The sequence below is a fragment of the Lycium barbarum genome, chromosome 9, assembly GCF_019175385.1.
Source record: "Lycium barbarum isolate Lr01 chromosome 9, ASM1917538v2, whole genome shotgun sequence".
NCBI classification, from domain to species: Eukaryota; Viridiplantae; Streptophyta; class Magnoliopsida; order Solanales; family Solanaceae; genus Lycium; species Lycium barbarum.
Window position 1 is genome coordinate 125667294 of NC_083345.1, and position 14024 is coordinate 125681317.

Sequence of the window (14024 nt, forward strand, 5' to 3'; positions counted from 1 at the left end):
ATTTCGTGCGTGAAATGACCAAACTGTAAAGATAAAAGTTTTGTCCTTTCACGCATGAAATTCGTGCGTGAAAGAGGGCAACAAAAGTAGTCCCTTCTCCTTCCTCACCACAGTCCCCCAGTTTTTTTTTTAAACACCCGCCATTAAAGGCGATTTCAGTGGTTCCCAATCCCTTAAAACGTTGTTTTCGTGTATTGAAGTGTAGGAATAAGTTTCTAAGGTTAGATTTCGGAATAGAGCGGCGTAGAACTCATTTTGAAAACTCAAAAAAAGCTTCAATCTAGGCATTTCACTACGAATTTTCTATTACATTGTTAAATATATTATTACCCTAAGCATGATCATAGTGTAATTGTTGCGGATTACGAAAAAAAACTTTTGCGCATTTTTTTTCTCGTTATTGGGGCTCTTTTGGGACTGCACCCCCACCCCCTCCCTTTTTTTATTTGTTTATTTGTTGTTAATTTGTTAATTATTTATTAATTGTTTATTTCGTATTTGTTCATTGTTAGATTAGCGACTTAAGTATTTGTGAAGTGTTAGATTAGCTATTTCAACTGTTAGACTAGCTAATTATTTATTTAGTTTTTGTTAAGCCAATTGTTTATTTGTTACACCTTGAAAAACTTTTCCGTTAACGTACAATGAATAGACTAACGAAGAATACGAGTATACGATATTTTAATAAGAAAGGAATGACGTTTGATGACCCTAATTAAGATTTCAAAGGCATTTGAGATAAGAGAAGAAAGTTTGCCGAGAGAAGGCAAGGCATACGATGTGTATCGGAAAGAAATTACGAGTAACGAGTTAATGATAACTAAATGGTGATTTGAAGAAGAGTTATAACGTCCCTTAGATTGTTAATGAGGTGATAAACAAGTGTTAAGAAGGTTGTATAAGGATTGGAGATCAAACGAAACGACGAGGACAACTTCGGAAAAACTATAGGTTACATGACCACATTATACGGCCTGTAAAATTTTATACGGACCGTATAATGGTCCGTATAACCCAACAACAACTATGTGTTCCATGGTGGTGAACCACGGACACTTATACGGACCATGAAATATTATACGGACCGTATAAGTCCCGACGGGCTGAGTTATTCCAAGTATTTAAATATGATCCCACTTCATTTTATTCATTCTCCTCACTTCGCCACATCTCTCCAAGCTTCTAGAGGGTTCCATACACACTTCATATACAAGAATTCAAAGGAAAGCAAAGATCAATATTAAAAATTCAAGTGAATCAAGTGCAAGAAGCTCACTAGGGTTCCTCCAAGTCAAGAATTCTCTTAGGAGTGAAGCTAGGGTTTTCTCCAAGTAAAGTATTGCCAACAAAAACCCGTTCCTACGCATTCAAAGATAAGTTTCATGATTATTCCATGTTGTTTAAGGTATGGAAAAGTTGAAACACTTGGATTATGGAAGAAAATGGAAAACGGATTACAAAAGATGAGATTAGTGGCAATTGTGAGGCCACATATGTGTCTATCTCGTCTTCAGCGATACCAGCAGCTCGGGCGGAAGTACGTGCCTCCTCAACAGCTGGGTCAACCTCCAGCTCCTCATCAAACTCTTCCTCGCTTTCTTCCCCCTCTTCTTCCTCTTCTTCCTCAGTTTCTTCGTCCTCCCCAGCTGACTCCTCCACCCCTTTGTCCGAAGGCATGGCAGGCGCTGTGGGCCCAGTGGAGAATAAGGAGGCACCGGATGGTAGAATAGGTGCAGTGAGCTCAATGTCATGGGCTTTCAATACCCGAATGTCCTTCTTGACTTTAGCTAGGTCCGCCCGAATGGCAGGAAGACCGCCTGCACTGCCCCCCTCAATCTGTTCCAACCGACGATCAATGTGGCGAACATGCTCCTTAATTATGTCCTGCTCTTTTCTAATATCTGTGATCACCTGAGTGTAGGGTGCCATTGCTGCCTCAATCGCCTCCTTCACAAAATTGGGGAGCCGCTCAACCAACCAATTAACTTTAGCATCTGCTGCCCGGAGCACTCGCATACCCTCGACAGACACTCCACGAGCTGCTGTGGTGGATGGCGGAACCGTATCAGTAGGAACTGTAGTGGAAGAACTCGGAGGGTCAGACCTCGGTGCTCGAGGGGCTGTGCTAGGAGTGGTCTCCTCATCATCGGTGGCCAAATCTTCGGACTCAAGAATATGAGCATCAAGTGGTGTCCCCGAAGCTCTCGGCTCTGTGCTCACCCGCTTTCGCTTCCTAGTTCCCGGTTCCAATTTGGTGTAATCAATCATTTGATCAGCCGGTACATTCCTGTCCACCCGAGGAATATGACGAACCTCTGTCCGGCGGCATAATTCAGTAATCAAACAGGGAAAAGGGAGCGATGTGCTCTTCTGAGTGGACGAATTCTTGATGTGGTCTCGGATAATTTCCCCCACATTGACAAGATGGCCCGACATGAGCGAAGCAATGAGAATACACTTTGCAATAGGTATGTTGGTGTTGTTCTTGGAAGGAATCACCCGCGATGATACGAGAGATAGCCAAAACTTTGCTTCGCGGTTGAAAGTGTTCTTCTCAATTGTGACCGATGGATCTAGCCATGGTGGAGTCCCAGAGGCAATTATTGAAGCAGCCCACTCTCGATGCTCCTCCGGGTTCTCCATCTTCAATTCATATTCCGAACTTACCGGAGGCCATCCTTCAATAGGGTATGTTTCGCGGCGTTGCTCATATAGAATGGATGTTATGGTATCGGCAGCACAATCAATCTCTTTCCCCCGAACCGGAACCCAACACAAATGTTCCAATTTTTTCTTTGGTTGGCGGTGCGACTTCTTCGCATTTAATGTGGCTGCATAAGCTGCGTAGAATTCCATTACTAGGGCCGGGCAGTATGTAGCGGGTTGCATGAAATAAGTCCATCTCAAGGTCTCCAGCTTGCGAATGATTCCCGGACATTGGTCGTGCAGCCCCTGTAGAGTGACTCTCTTTTCAACAATGAAGCCCCGGACTGGATTCCCATCGGGCTTAATTGTGTTCCAAGTCTTATATAGTTCCCTAGATCCAGGCACGGTAAACCGTTGCTCTATTGCTTCCCTCCGTTGACCTCTGGTTACAGCATCCTCGGGTTCAGGAGAGGAGGCCCCATATGTCCCCTCTTCAGACTGGGGGACGGGATCAGCAGGTGCCTTGTCTTTTCGTCTTCGTGTTGCTCGTTTTCCTCCACCTTGAGGTTGATTTGAACGAGCCATCCTGCACAACATACAAAAATATACCCATTATTTATGGTGTTCCTTTAACAACGATAAAGAAACAATTTTTTTTTTTTTTTACGGTGGCACCACATGCGAATCACTACATGCGAGTCGCATGTGTGACATGCGACTCGCATATGGTGTCGCATATGATGACAGTGAGATCACTACTTGTGAGTGTCTCACTGTCACCACATGCTGCAGCATATGCGATTCGCATGTGCAACAAACAAAATATGTTTAAGTAACTTTTTCCGTTAATATCGTTTTCCCCCGTCTATCATTGGAAAAATTCTATTAAATTACTCACACACATCTATATTCGATGATTGTTCTTCACAACAGACAATGACACTTTGTAATCCAAAAGGCATCACGGGTCCTACTTCACAGGTAAGGTGCCATGGGTACTTAAGAATTCCCCATTTTGGCGAACGATCATATTTCCGCACCATTCAAGCATTCAAAGGGTCATTTAGGCATTTAATCACATGAGTTGAGAGCGAGCCTAAACTAACAATTCTTACAACAACTGGGTACTCAAGAATTCCCCAGTCATTATCTCATTCGTCATTAACAACCAATTCCTAGATGGACTACACAATCATGGGTACTCAAGAATTCCCCATTTTTCATCAATTCTTAATCAACCCACAAAATCACATAAAATAGATCTACCCGACTAACTAAATACAACGAGTGGTACGGTACTACGGCATGATAATGACATGGAATTGAGCAAGTAGTAAATACCCACTAATTACAGGAGCGAAAAGTCGACATACCTTGAAAGTTAATGAAAGTAGGAGACCTTGAAATCCTTTGTTTTCAGGGGAAAAGAAGTAAATACCAGTCAGGATTTGGGGAGGTGATTAAAGATGATTAGAGTGAAATGGAATTATGGGATGATGTAGGGGAGAAGAAGGAATGGGAGGAGAGGGAATCGTGAAGTTGTAACTGAAGATGAACGGTTACCTTATTTTATTTTAAACAAAACGTTTCCGCCGGGTCGGGTCGACCCGCGAACTTTCACCTACCTGCACAACATGCGACTCGCACATGATGTCGCATGTGTGACATGCGAGTCGCATGTCGTGACACTCCATCGCATATGATGACAGAAACTTTTGTTCTCAATGACTGAATTTTGGCATCAGATGCGAGACGCATTTGCCATAGCAGACACCACATGCGATTCGCATGTGGTGTCAGTTGGCATTTTTCCAATTCTTCTTATTTGTGCACACTTTATTCCTACACACTTGGACACACATCAAAACATCGTAAAAGAACAATAAACACATGAAAATGAAACTTGGGTTGCCTCCCAAGAAGCGCTTGATTTTACGTCGCAGCACGACGTTGATACCTGTTTAGCCCTTTTATGGCTCGTTGAGGATGAAGACCTCGATAATCTTTGCTTCATTCTGAGATCCCCAGTAATGTTTCACCCTTTGCCCATTCACTTTGATTTTATTACCACTTGGGCAAACAAGTTCAATGGCTCCAGATGGGAACACTTGCGTGATTTCAAACGGGCCAGACCATTTGGATTTCAATTTCCCGGGAAACAATCGGAGCCTGGAGTTAAACAACAATACCCGATCTCCGATGCTGAACTCTCTTTGCAAGATCTTCTTGTCATGGAAGTGTTTCATGCGGGCCTTGTAGAGTGAAGAACTCGCATATGCCTTTAGTCGAAATTCATCGAGTTCGTTCATCTGCTCCAACCTCAAGTTTGAGGCATCACCCCATTCTAGATTCAACTTTTTCAAGGCCCACAATGCCTTATGTTCGAGTTCCACCGGAAGATGACAGGCTTTTCCAAATACCAGTTGATATGGGGACATGGCAATTGGTGTCTTGTAGGCTGTTCGGTATGCCCATAGGGCATCATCCAATTTCCTTGACCAATCAGTCCGGTTAGCATTCACTGTTTTGGAAAGGATGCTCTTAATTTCTCTATTTGAGACCTCAACTTGGCCACTTGTTTGGGGATGATACGGGGTGGCCACTTTATGATTGACCCCATACTTCTCAAGAAGAGTCTTGAATAATCAATTGCAGAAATGAGAGCCCCCGTCACTAATGATTGCCCTTGGAGTTCCGAACCTTGAGAAGATAACCCTTTTCAAAAATGCATTGACATTTCTTCCTTCATTGTTGGGGAGCGCGACGGCTTCCACCCATTTGGATACATAGTCTACTGCCACAAGAATGTACCTGTTACTGTAGGAGCTTACAAATGGACCCATAAAATCAATGCCCCATACATCGAACAATTCAACTTCGAGAATCGGTGTCATTGGTAGCTCATGCCTTCTTGATATTCCCCCATGCCTTTGACATTGATTACAAGCTTTCACAAAGTCATGAGCATCTTGATGGATTGTCGGCCAATAAAAACCACTTTGAAAAACCTTAGCCGCCGTTCTTGAGCTACTATGATGTCCACCCACCGGTGATGAGTGACAAGCTTCGATGATGGGCATCATTTCTACTTCGGGTATGCACCTCCTTATGATGTTGTCGGCGCAAACCCTGAATAGATATGGCTCGTCCCAATAGAATTTCCGGGCATCACTAAAAAACTTCTTCTTTTGGTGGAAGCTCAAATCCACTGGCATAATGTCGCTTGCATGGAAGTTAGCAAAATCGGCATACCAAGGGATCATGTCATGCGACCCCGCCATTACTTGCTCATCCGGAAATGACTCATTGATTTCTAGGCCGTCCAATGGACGCCCACCTTCTTCAAGACGAGACAAGTGGTCCGCCACTTGATTCTCACACCCTTTTCTATCTTTGACTTCAAAGTCAAACTCTTGCAAGAGAAAGACCCAACGTATCAACCTCGGTTTTGCATCTTTCTTTGTCATGAGGTAACGTAAGGCTGCGTGATCGGTGTGAACAATCACATGGGTGCCCAACAAGTAAGCCCGGAACTTCTCGAAGGCAAACACAATAGCTAGCAACTCTTGTTCTGTGACAGTGTAATTCATTTGGGCACTGTTCAGAGTCTTGCTTGCGTAGTAAATTGGGTGAAAAATCTTATCTCGCTTCTGGCCAAGAACAGCCCCCATAGCAAAGCCACTTGCATCACACATCAACTCAAAGGCTTGAGACCAGTCCGGGGCAATGATGATAGGAGTCGATGTGAGTCTCTCTTTCAAAACCTCAAATGCCTTCAAACAAGAATCATCAAATACGAACTTCGACTCCTTCTCCAACAACTTGCATAGAGGGTTGGCTATTTTTGAGAAATCCTTGACAAATCTTCTATAAAACCCAGCATGCCCAAGGAAGCTACGAACACTTTTAACGGAAATTGGAGGGGGGAGCTTAACAATAACCTAAATTTTAACTTGATCAACTTCAAGCCCATTTTCCGAAATCTTGTGCCCCAAGACGATGCCTTCTCTAACCATGAAGAGACACTTCTCCCAATTTAGAACCAAATTTGTCTCTTCACATCATTTCAATACTTGGGCAAGATTCTGCAGGCATTCATCAAATGAATCCCCAACTACGGAAAAGTCATCCATGAAGATTTCAATGGATTCCTCAACCATATCGGAGAAAATAGACATCATGCAACGTTGAAATGTTGCGGGTGCATTACATAACCCAAAAGGCATTCTCTTGAAAGCAAAGGTCCCATAAGGACACGTGAAGGTAGTTTTCTCTTGGTCCTAGGGAGCAATGGTGATCTGGTTGTACCCGGAATACCCATCAAGGAAGCAATAATAATCTCTACCCGCAAGCCTATCAAGCATTTGATCCATGAATGGCATTGGGAAGTGATCCTTTTTGGTCCACTTATTCAGCTTCCGATAATCCATGCAAACACGCCATCCGGTAACCTTGCGAGTGGGAATCAACTCATTTTTATCATTTGCAACCACGGTGATCCCACCTTTTTTTGGTACGCATTGAACCGGACTGTTATATCCCGTATTTTTGAACCTCGGAGCATCTGCTGGGGTGGGGCCCACATACCGAGATTTTTTTTGGAACATCTGAAAAGTCATATGAATCACATATGTAAAGTTAAACACAACTCATGAAGTACCTTTGGACCAAATCAAAGTGGAAACCCTCCAAACGAATATTTTTAAGAAAACGTTTTCGGGTGACCTGCCTTTGGGGGGCAAAAACTGTATTGTAAGTTTGGAATTTTGAAAATACCTTGAAATAGAAGTTGTAGATAATTGAATTAGCTTTCCATCCATAGGTCGTGGGTTCCCACGTGACGTCGGTACAAGGAGATATGAACGTTTTAAGGTCGAAAGGTCAGTGGGCTAGGCCCAACTCGGGACCAACCGAGTTGGCCCAAAAAAATGAAAACAAAATTCAGGCCCAAGTGAGGAGCCATTCGGCCATGGTCCATAAAAAGGATCCAAGCCCATGGAATTAAGTCATGTGGTCAATGAATAAAAGACCACTTAATCATCCAAATTCCATAGAACTTTCAAGAGAAAGAATAGGAGGAAAAACAAGAGAAAAACAAGAACAAAAAGAGGGCATTTCGGGTTTGGCCATAGAAAAATCACCCCTCAAAATCTTGCCTCTAAAATTATTTTCTTGTTGAATTCCTACTAAATTAAGTGTCCTCTACAACTTGGTGTAATTGTTTTGGAAGAAGGAGCACTTATTTCTTCAAGTTGACAACTTGTTCAAGTGAAGAAGTTTGTAGAAAAAAGGTAAGAATCAATTCCTTTTTCTTATGTTATGAAGGTTTGTTTATGTTGTGGTATGTGGAAATGAGTAGAAATTATGGAAATAAGGAAGTTTGCAAAGTGGGTATGTATATATATATGTAGCCATGGGTGTATATATGTTGTATACATATATGAGTTGAATTTTATGTTGCATTCTAGTTGTGGTTATGATGGAAATTATATTGGGAATGAAAGTTGAATGAATTTTGGTTGAAGTTGGAATGTAGATGATTATGTCACTTTAGAATAATTTTGTGATATTATGGAAATGAAGTTGTTAAGATGTGAATTATGATTATGGTTGATGAATTTGGAAGTTGGAAACTTGCTATGAAGTTGTATGCCAAAGATTTGATGTTTTGCATAAGTTATGATTTTGGCGGAAGATTGTATATCATGTATATCGAGTGTATATCTTAAGGAAAACGATATGAAATGTTTCTAAAACTATATGGTGATGATCATGATGGTTGTTGAATATGAAATTATTGATCTTAGTTGAAAGTTGGGTTGAATTGAAGATTATGTCAACTTGTGAGACAAATGACTAGTTGAAGGATATTTGTGTTTTTAATGTTCATTGTTGATATTGTTGTTGTCGTTTGGGTTGTTGTTGATGATTTATAGCCGAGTTGAATTCTCGGGGTGTCATATGTATAGGGGAAGTGCTGCCGAAATTTCGGTAGCCAAATATGCTTAAAGTTGAAATAATGGCATTAATAATTCACAATTGGTAAACTTGACCAATTGCAGTTTTTCGACGAAACGGGAAGTGAGTTTGGAAAGGCTTAAGGAGCGCGAAAGGTATGTAAAGCAACCCCAATTCTTCCCTTGGCATGCCCCTAGTGTGTTAGGGTCGGATCCGGGCCTCGAAGGACCTCTTGGCCCTCGGAATCCGCAAGACAAAATTTCAGTTTTTCCTTCAGTAGAATTGAACCATTTTGATACGCTTTTTCTGAAATTATGCAATTTTGCTCTAAATTATTCAGAAAATCATAGAATGTTTGTATAACCTTTTTAGGTGATACTATATGCTTAGAGGGCACAATTTGAGCCCGCCGCCTTGTTTGTCCCAAGGCGGGCCCGCTATTTACGGTTTTGCCCCTAATGTGTTAAAGCTTCCTTTTTAAGCGATTTTTGAAAGAAATGTTTTAATTACCCTACTAATCGCTTAACGAATATTATTTTAAATATTCTGTTAAATATTATAAATTATTTTGACACTCGGAATGACTTCGGGAAAGTTATACTTCTGTAATTTATTATGATATCCGAAATACATTTATTATGATTCCGTCCGACCCCATTGGATTTGTTTGTCTTTGATACGCTTCATCGAGTCTTTGAAAACATTTATTATATTTTTAAATTGCATTAGTCTCTCACTACTCCATTCGTGGATGTCCCAATGTTTCCCACACTGAACCCGGGCCAGGATATGTTGTCAAGCGTAATTCTCTGCATTGTTCGCCGCGTCCCGATGTGAGGGGGCAGGTATACGCGTACATGGGTCTGTGGAGTATGATGTGCCATGTCCGCCTATTCTGATCTGATCTGTATGGCCATTTTGATATGACATTATATGATACGGGGCCACGCCCCTTTTTCTGATTCCTCTGTATAGTGGCACCAGCGTCGGGAGGGTGGCCACATTCTGTCTGCCGAGTCCCGTGTCAGGGACCGGATATGATATGATATGACATATGTTTCTGTACGCATTCTGTCTGTTTTGGAAATATGCATTTGACACTCTGGATTCTGTACTCATTTTCTGTAACCATTATGATTTGACTTCTGTGATTCCGCTTTACATATTCAGTACATATTTCGTACTGACCCCCTTTCTTCGGGGGCTGCATTTTCATGCCGCGCAGGTACTGACGACAGGTTCGCTGATCCACACGTTTAGGATCCTATTTCTGCTATTTGGGGCGCTCTCTTCTACAGAGCCCATCTTTTGGTACAGTCTGTCACTGCTATCTGGATATGTACTTTGTTCAGGGTATGACGGGGCCCTGTCCCGTCTTATGATTATGATATGTTCTGTAGAGGTCTGTGGATACATCTGTGTGGGTTCTGTACATATGTTTGGGATGTTTTGGTTTTATGACAGCCTTATCGGCTTCTGTGTGCCAAGTCTGCTTTTCTGCTAAATTCTGTAGCATCCACTAATGTTGCTATTATATTACATTATTTTGATAATATGCTAAATTGGGTATCGGGTACGTATAGGTGCCCAGCTAGGGCACTGGTCGCGGCCCACGGAGTTGGGTCGTGACAAAAGTGGTATCAGAGCAGTTCGTCCTCGGAATGTCCACAGACCGTGTCTAGTAGAGTCTTGTTTATCGGTGTGTTGTGCACCACGCCCATAAACAGGAGGCTACAGGGCATTTAGGATACTACCCTTCTTTCTGTCTTAGATCGTGCGATAGAGCTGTGTTATCAGGATGACCCCTTCCTAACGAGTGGCTATATTTGCAGATATGCCTCCAAAAAAGGCGACAGCGGCCCAAAAGGCCAAGTCAGTTGCCGTAGGAGAGACTAGCCGGGTCCAGAGGACTACCAGGGCCCAGGTATATATTGCTCCGGAGACTTTGCCCCAGACAGAGGGTTCTTCTACACCGCCACTCGTGGAGGAGATTGGGGCAGCCGTAGCTACAGATCGGGGGACGGCTCCACTGCCAGCTCCCGCAGTTCCAGTACCTGAGCCTCCAGCTCCACGGCCAGGCACTGAGGATCAGTCTATGAGGGAGGCAGTCCAGTTGATGTTCAACGCTTGGCTCACAGTCTTCGTCAAGCTGAATTTTATGTGTACAAATACCGGGTGGAATCCCTTGAATATCCGCAATACTCCACCCGATAGCTTTTTTGTATCTTCTCAAGATCACCATCAACCTCTCTCTTTGCTCATCCGTCAATCGGGCAGAAATAATCACAGGCAATGTGTTGTTGAGTCCAAGAAACTCATACCTCAAATGTGAAGGAAGAGGTTTGAGTTCCAAAGTAGGAGGCTCAATAATTGAAGGTTTTGCAGGAGGAGCTCGGTTTTCCAAGTCAAGATCGAGTTTCTTTGGATTGAGGTGATAAGACCCCATTCCAATCAGTGCATTGACCATCTCTTCAAATTCGTTTTCGTCATCCCATTCATAATTCATTATCACCGCCGCCAACATATCACCTATATGCTCTTGTTCTATGGTTGTCTCCACTGCTTCATCAATTGTGTCAATAACCGACACAACACTCATATCCGCCGGTTGTTTCATTGACTTGCAAATATGGAAAGTGATCTCTTCATCATTCATTCTAAATTTCAGATCACCTCTTTCCACATCCACGAGGGCACGCCCTATGGCTAAGAATGGTCTTCCCAAGATAATGGGAACTTTAAAGTCAACTTCACAATCCAAGATCACAAAATCGGCCGGAAAAATAAATTTATCCACCCTTACAAGCACATCATAAAGAATACCAATGGGCCTCTTTACGGTTCTATCCGCCATAAGTAATCTCATCGTGGTAGGACGGGGGGTGCCCAATCCCAACTTGTTGAATATAGAAAGCGGCATCAAATTGATGCTTGCTCCAAGATCACATAAAGCTTTAGCAAACTTGTAATTACCGATGGTGCATGGAATTGTGAATGCTCCGGGATCTTCTTTTTTGTGCAGCAAAGCTTTGGTGACGATTGCGCTACAATGATGAGTGCCCCCCCAATGTTTCACTACCAGGGTTTCTTCTTTTGGTCACAAGATCTTTCATGAACTTCGCATAACCGGGCATTTGTTCAAGTGCCTCAACCAATGGAATATTTATTGAGAGCTCCTTTAATCGATCTATGAACTTGAGGAACTTTCCATTTTCCGCTTTCTTTGCCAATCGTTGGGGAAAAGGAGGGGGAGGCCTCATAACGGGCGGTGAAGCCCTTGGTACCTCCTCCGCCGCTTTCTTGCTTTCCGAGGCATCATTAATTTTTGGGAGGTCCTTGTCAGTGATGGGTTCTTCAACCATTTTATCTTCATCACCCAGCACATTCTCTTTCACCGACACACTTTCCCCAACTGTTCTGCCACTCCTGGTAGTAATTGCGTTGCATTTATGGTCACCATCATTCCTTGGGTTTGCAACTGTGTCACTAGGGAGTGAGCCTTTCTGCCTTTGGTTTAGGATTGCAGAGATTTGGCCAAGTTGAGACTCCAATTGTTTAATGGAGGTAGAGTGTGAACTAACAATTTGACCCATGGATTTGACCTCATCTCTTGTCTCCTTGCAGAAGGTGTCGGTGGATTCCACTTTTGTCAATACCCTTGACAACATCTCTTCAATTTTTGAATTAGCGGAGTCACTGTTGGGCGGTTGACCAGTGATTGGTTGATTTCCCTTTGGAGGGACGTACGGATTTGTGCTCCGATGATTGTTGTAATTGTTGTTGTAACCCCCTTGATTGTTGTCACGATTATCTCTCCAATTAGAGTGACCTTGTTCTCTGTTCCAACCTTGATTCCCTTGACCTTGCCGCCAAGATCCTTGATTTGGACCTTGGTAGTTCGGACGGGAACCCTCCCTCAGATTGTTGACATAACTTGCCTTCTCATCATACATTTGGAAGCATTGCTCATCCGGAGGAACCCCTTCACAGGTTTCTACAGCGTTCACCTTTTTGCTTCCACCACCCATGACATGTTTTGTCAGAAGGTCCATTTGGGTGACCAGTTTTGCCATGGATTCATCTCTCTCTTCCTCCTTCTTGATCATCTCACGAGTGAGCACATGTTTGGAGGAACTTCCTCCACCCACTTCCGAATCTCTGGTGTGCCATGCTTCATTAGTCTCGGTCAATTTATCCAATAATTCACAAACGGTGGCATAAGAGTTATCCATAAGAAACCCCTCTGCAATGTTGTTCGCCACTGATTTGTTGACCGCATCTAAAGATCTATAAAATGTCTGTAGAAGCACACCATCGGGCAAACCATGTTTGGGACAGCTTTTGACTTTCTTTTTAAAACGCGTCCAAGTTTCATGGAGAGCCTCATCTGGAAGTTGACGAAAGTTGTTGATTTCGTCACGGAGTTGTAACATCCGCGATGGAGGGAAAACTTCTTGAGGAATGCTTCGGTCAGTTCCTCCCAAGTAGTGATGGATCCGGAAGGAAGATCATCTAGCCAAGCTGTGGCTTCCCCCGTTAGAGAGTACGGGAAGAGCCGTAGCCTGACTGCTTCCATTGAAACACCCGGATGCACATTGGTAGAACAGACCCCAAGAAAATTTCTAAGGTGCCTATTCGGGTCCTCTTTGGGTAGACCTCTGAACAGGCCCTTAGTGTTGAGCAGGTGCAGCATTGTGTTGGTTATAAGGAAACTCGAGTTTCCAATCAAAGGCGGGGGCTGAATTGCAGCTGCATAGCCTGCCCCCGCAACTTCTTCACCAACCGCTACTGGTGGATTTTGGACAGGCATACCATCCTCATCCATATTGCCTGCACAACAAACAACAACAAAAAGGAAATAAGAAAAGAAATAAAGACTAAAAGTAAAGTTTTACACTAATTAGTAAATTTCTAGACCGTATTCCCCGGCAACGGCGCCAAAATTTGATACGCCCAAATTACACCTTTAATATCAGGAGTAAGCGGTCGTTGTCAAATATACCTCATAGTCCTCAATCTTTGGCACATCTGGATCGGCGGAAACTCACTCGATCTGCGTGTCTACCGGGACCAACAAGGTTGGGGTCGAATCCCACAGAGAATACGATGAAAAAGAATACTTAATAAGTGTAACACCCGACTGTTAGTCTATATTTTCAGGGGACGGGTAATATAATAAAAGTTTGATTGTAGTTTGTTCATTAAAAACTGAGAATGGTTATAGAATGTAAACAATTGGTAAATGGGGCTAAGGTTGTGGTTCAAATGGAGAGTAATACGATTGGGTATCAATTCAACTTATTTATATGCCTAGGTGCGTTAAGCCAAGGGTTACGTGATTCTTGCCAAAAGTTTTCCAACCAAATCAGCAATTTTCATCCTAGGCTTTTCCAAGCCCTAGAATGTTTCCTTTAGCAGAA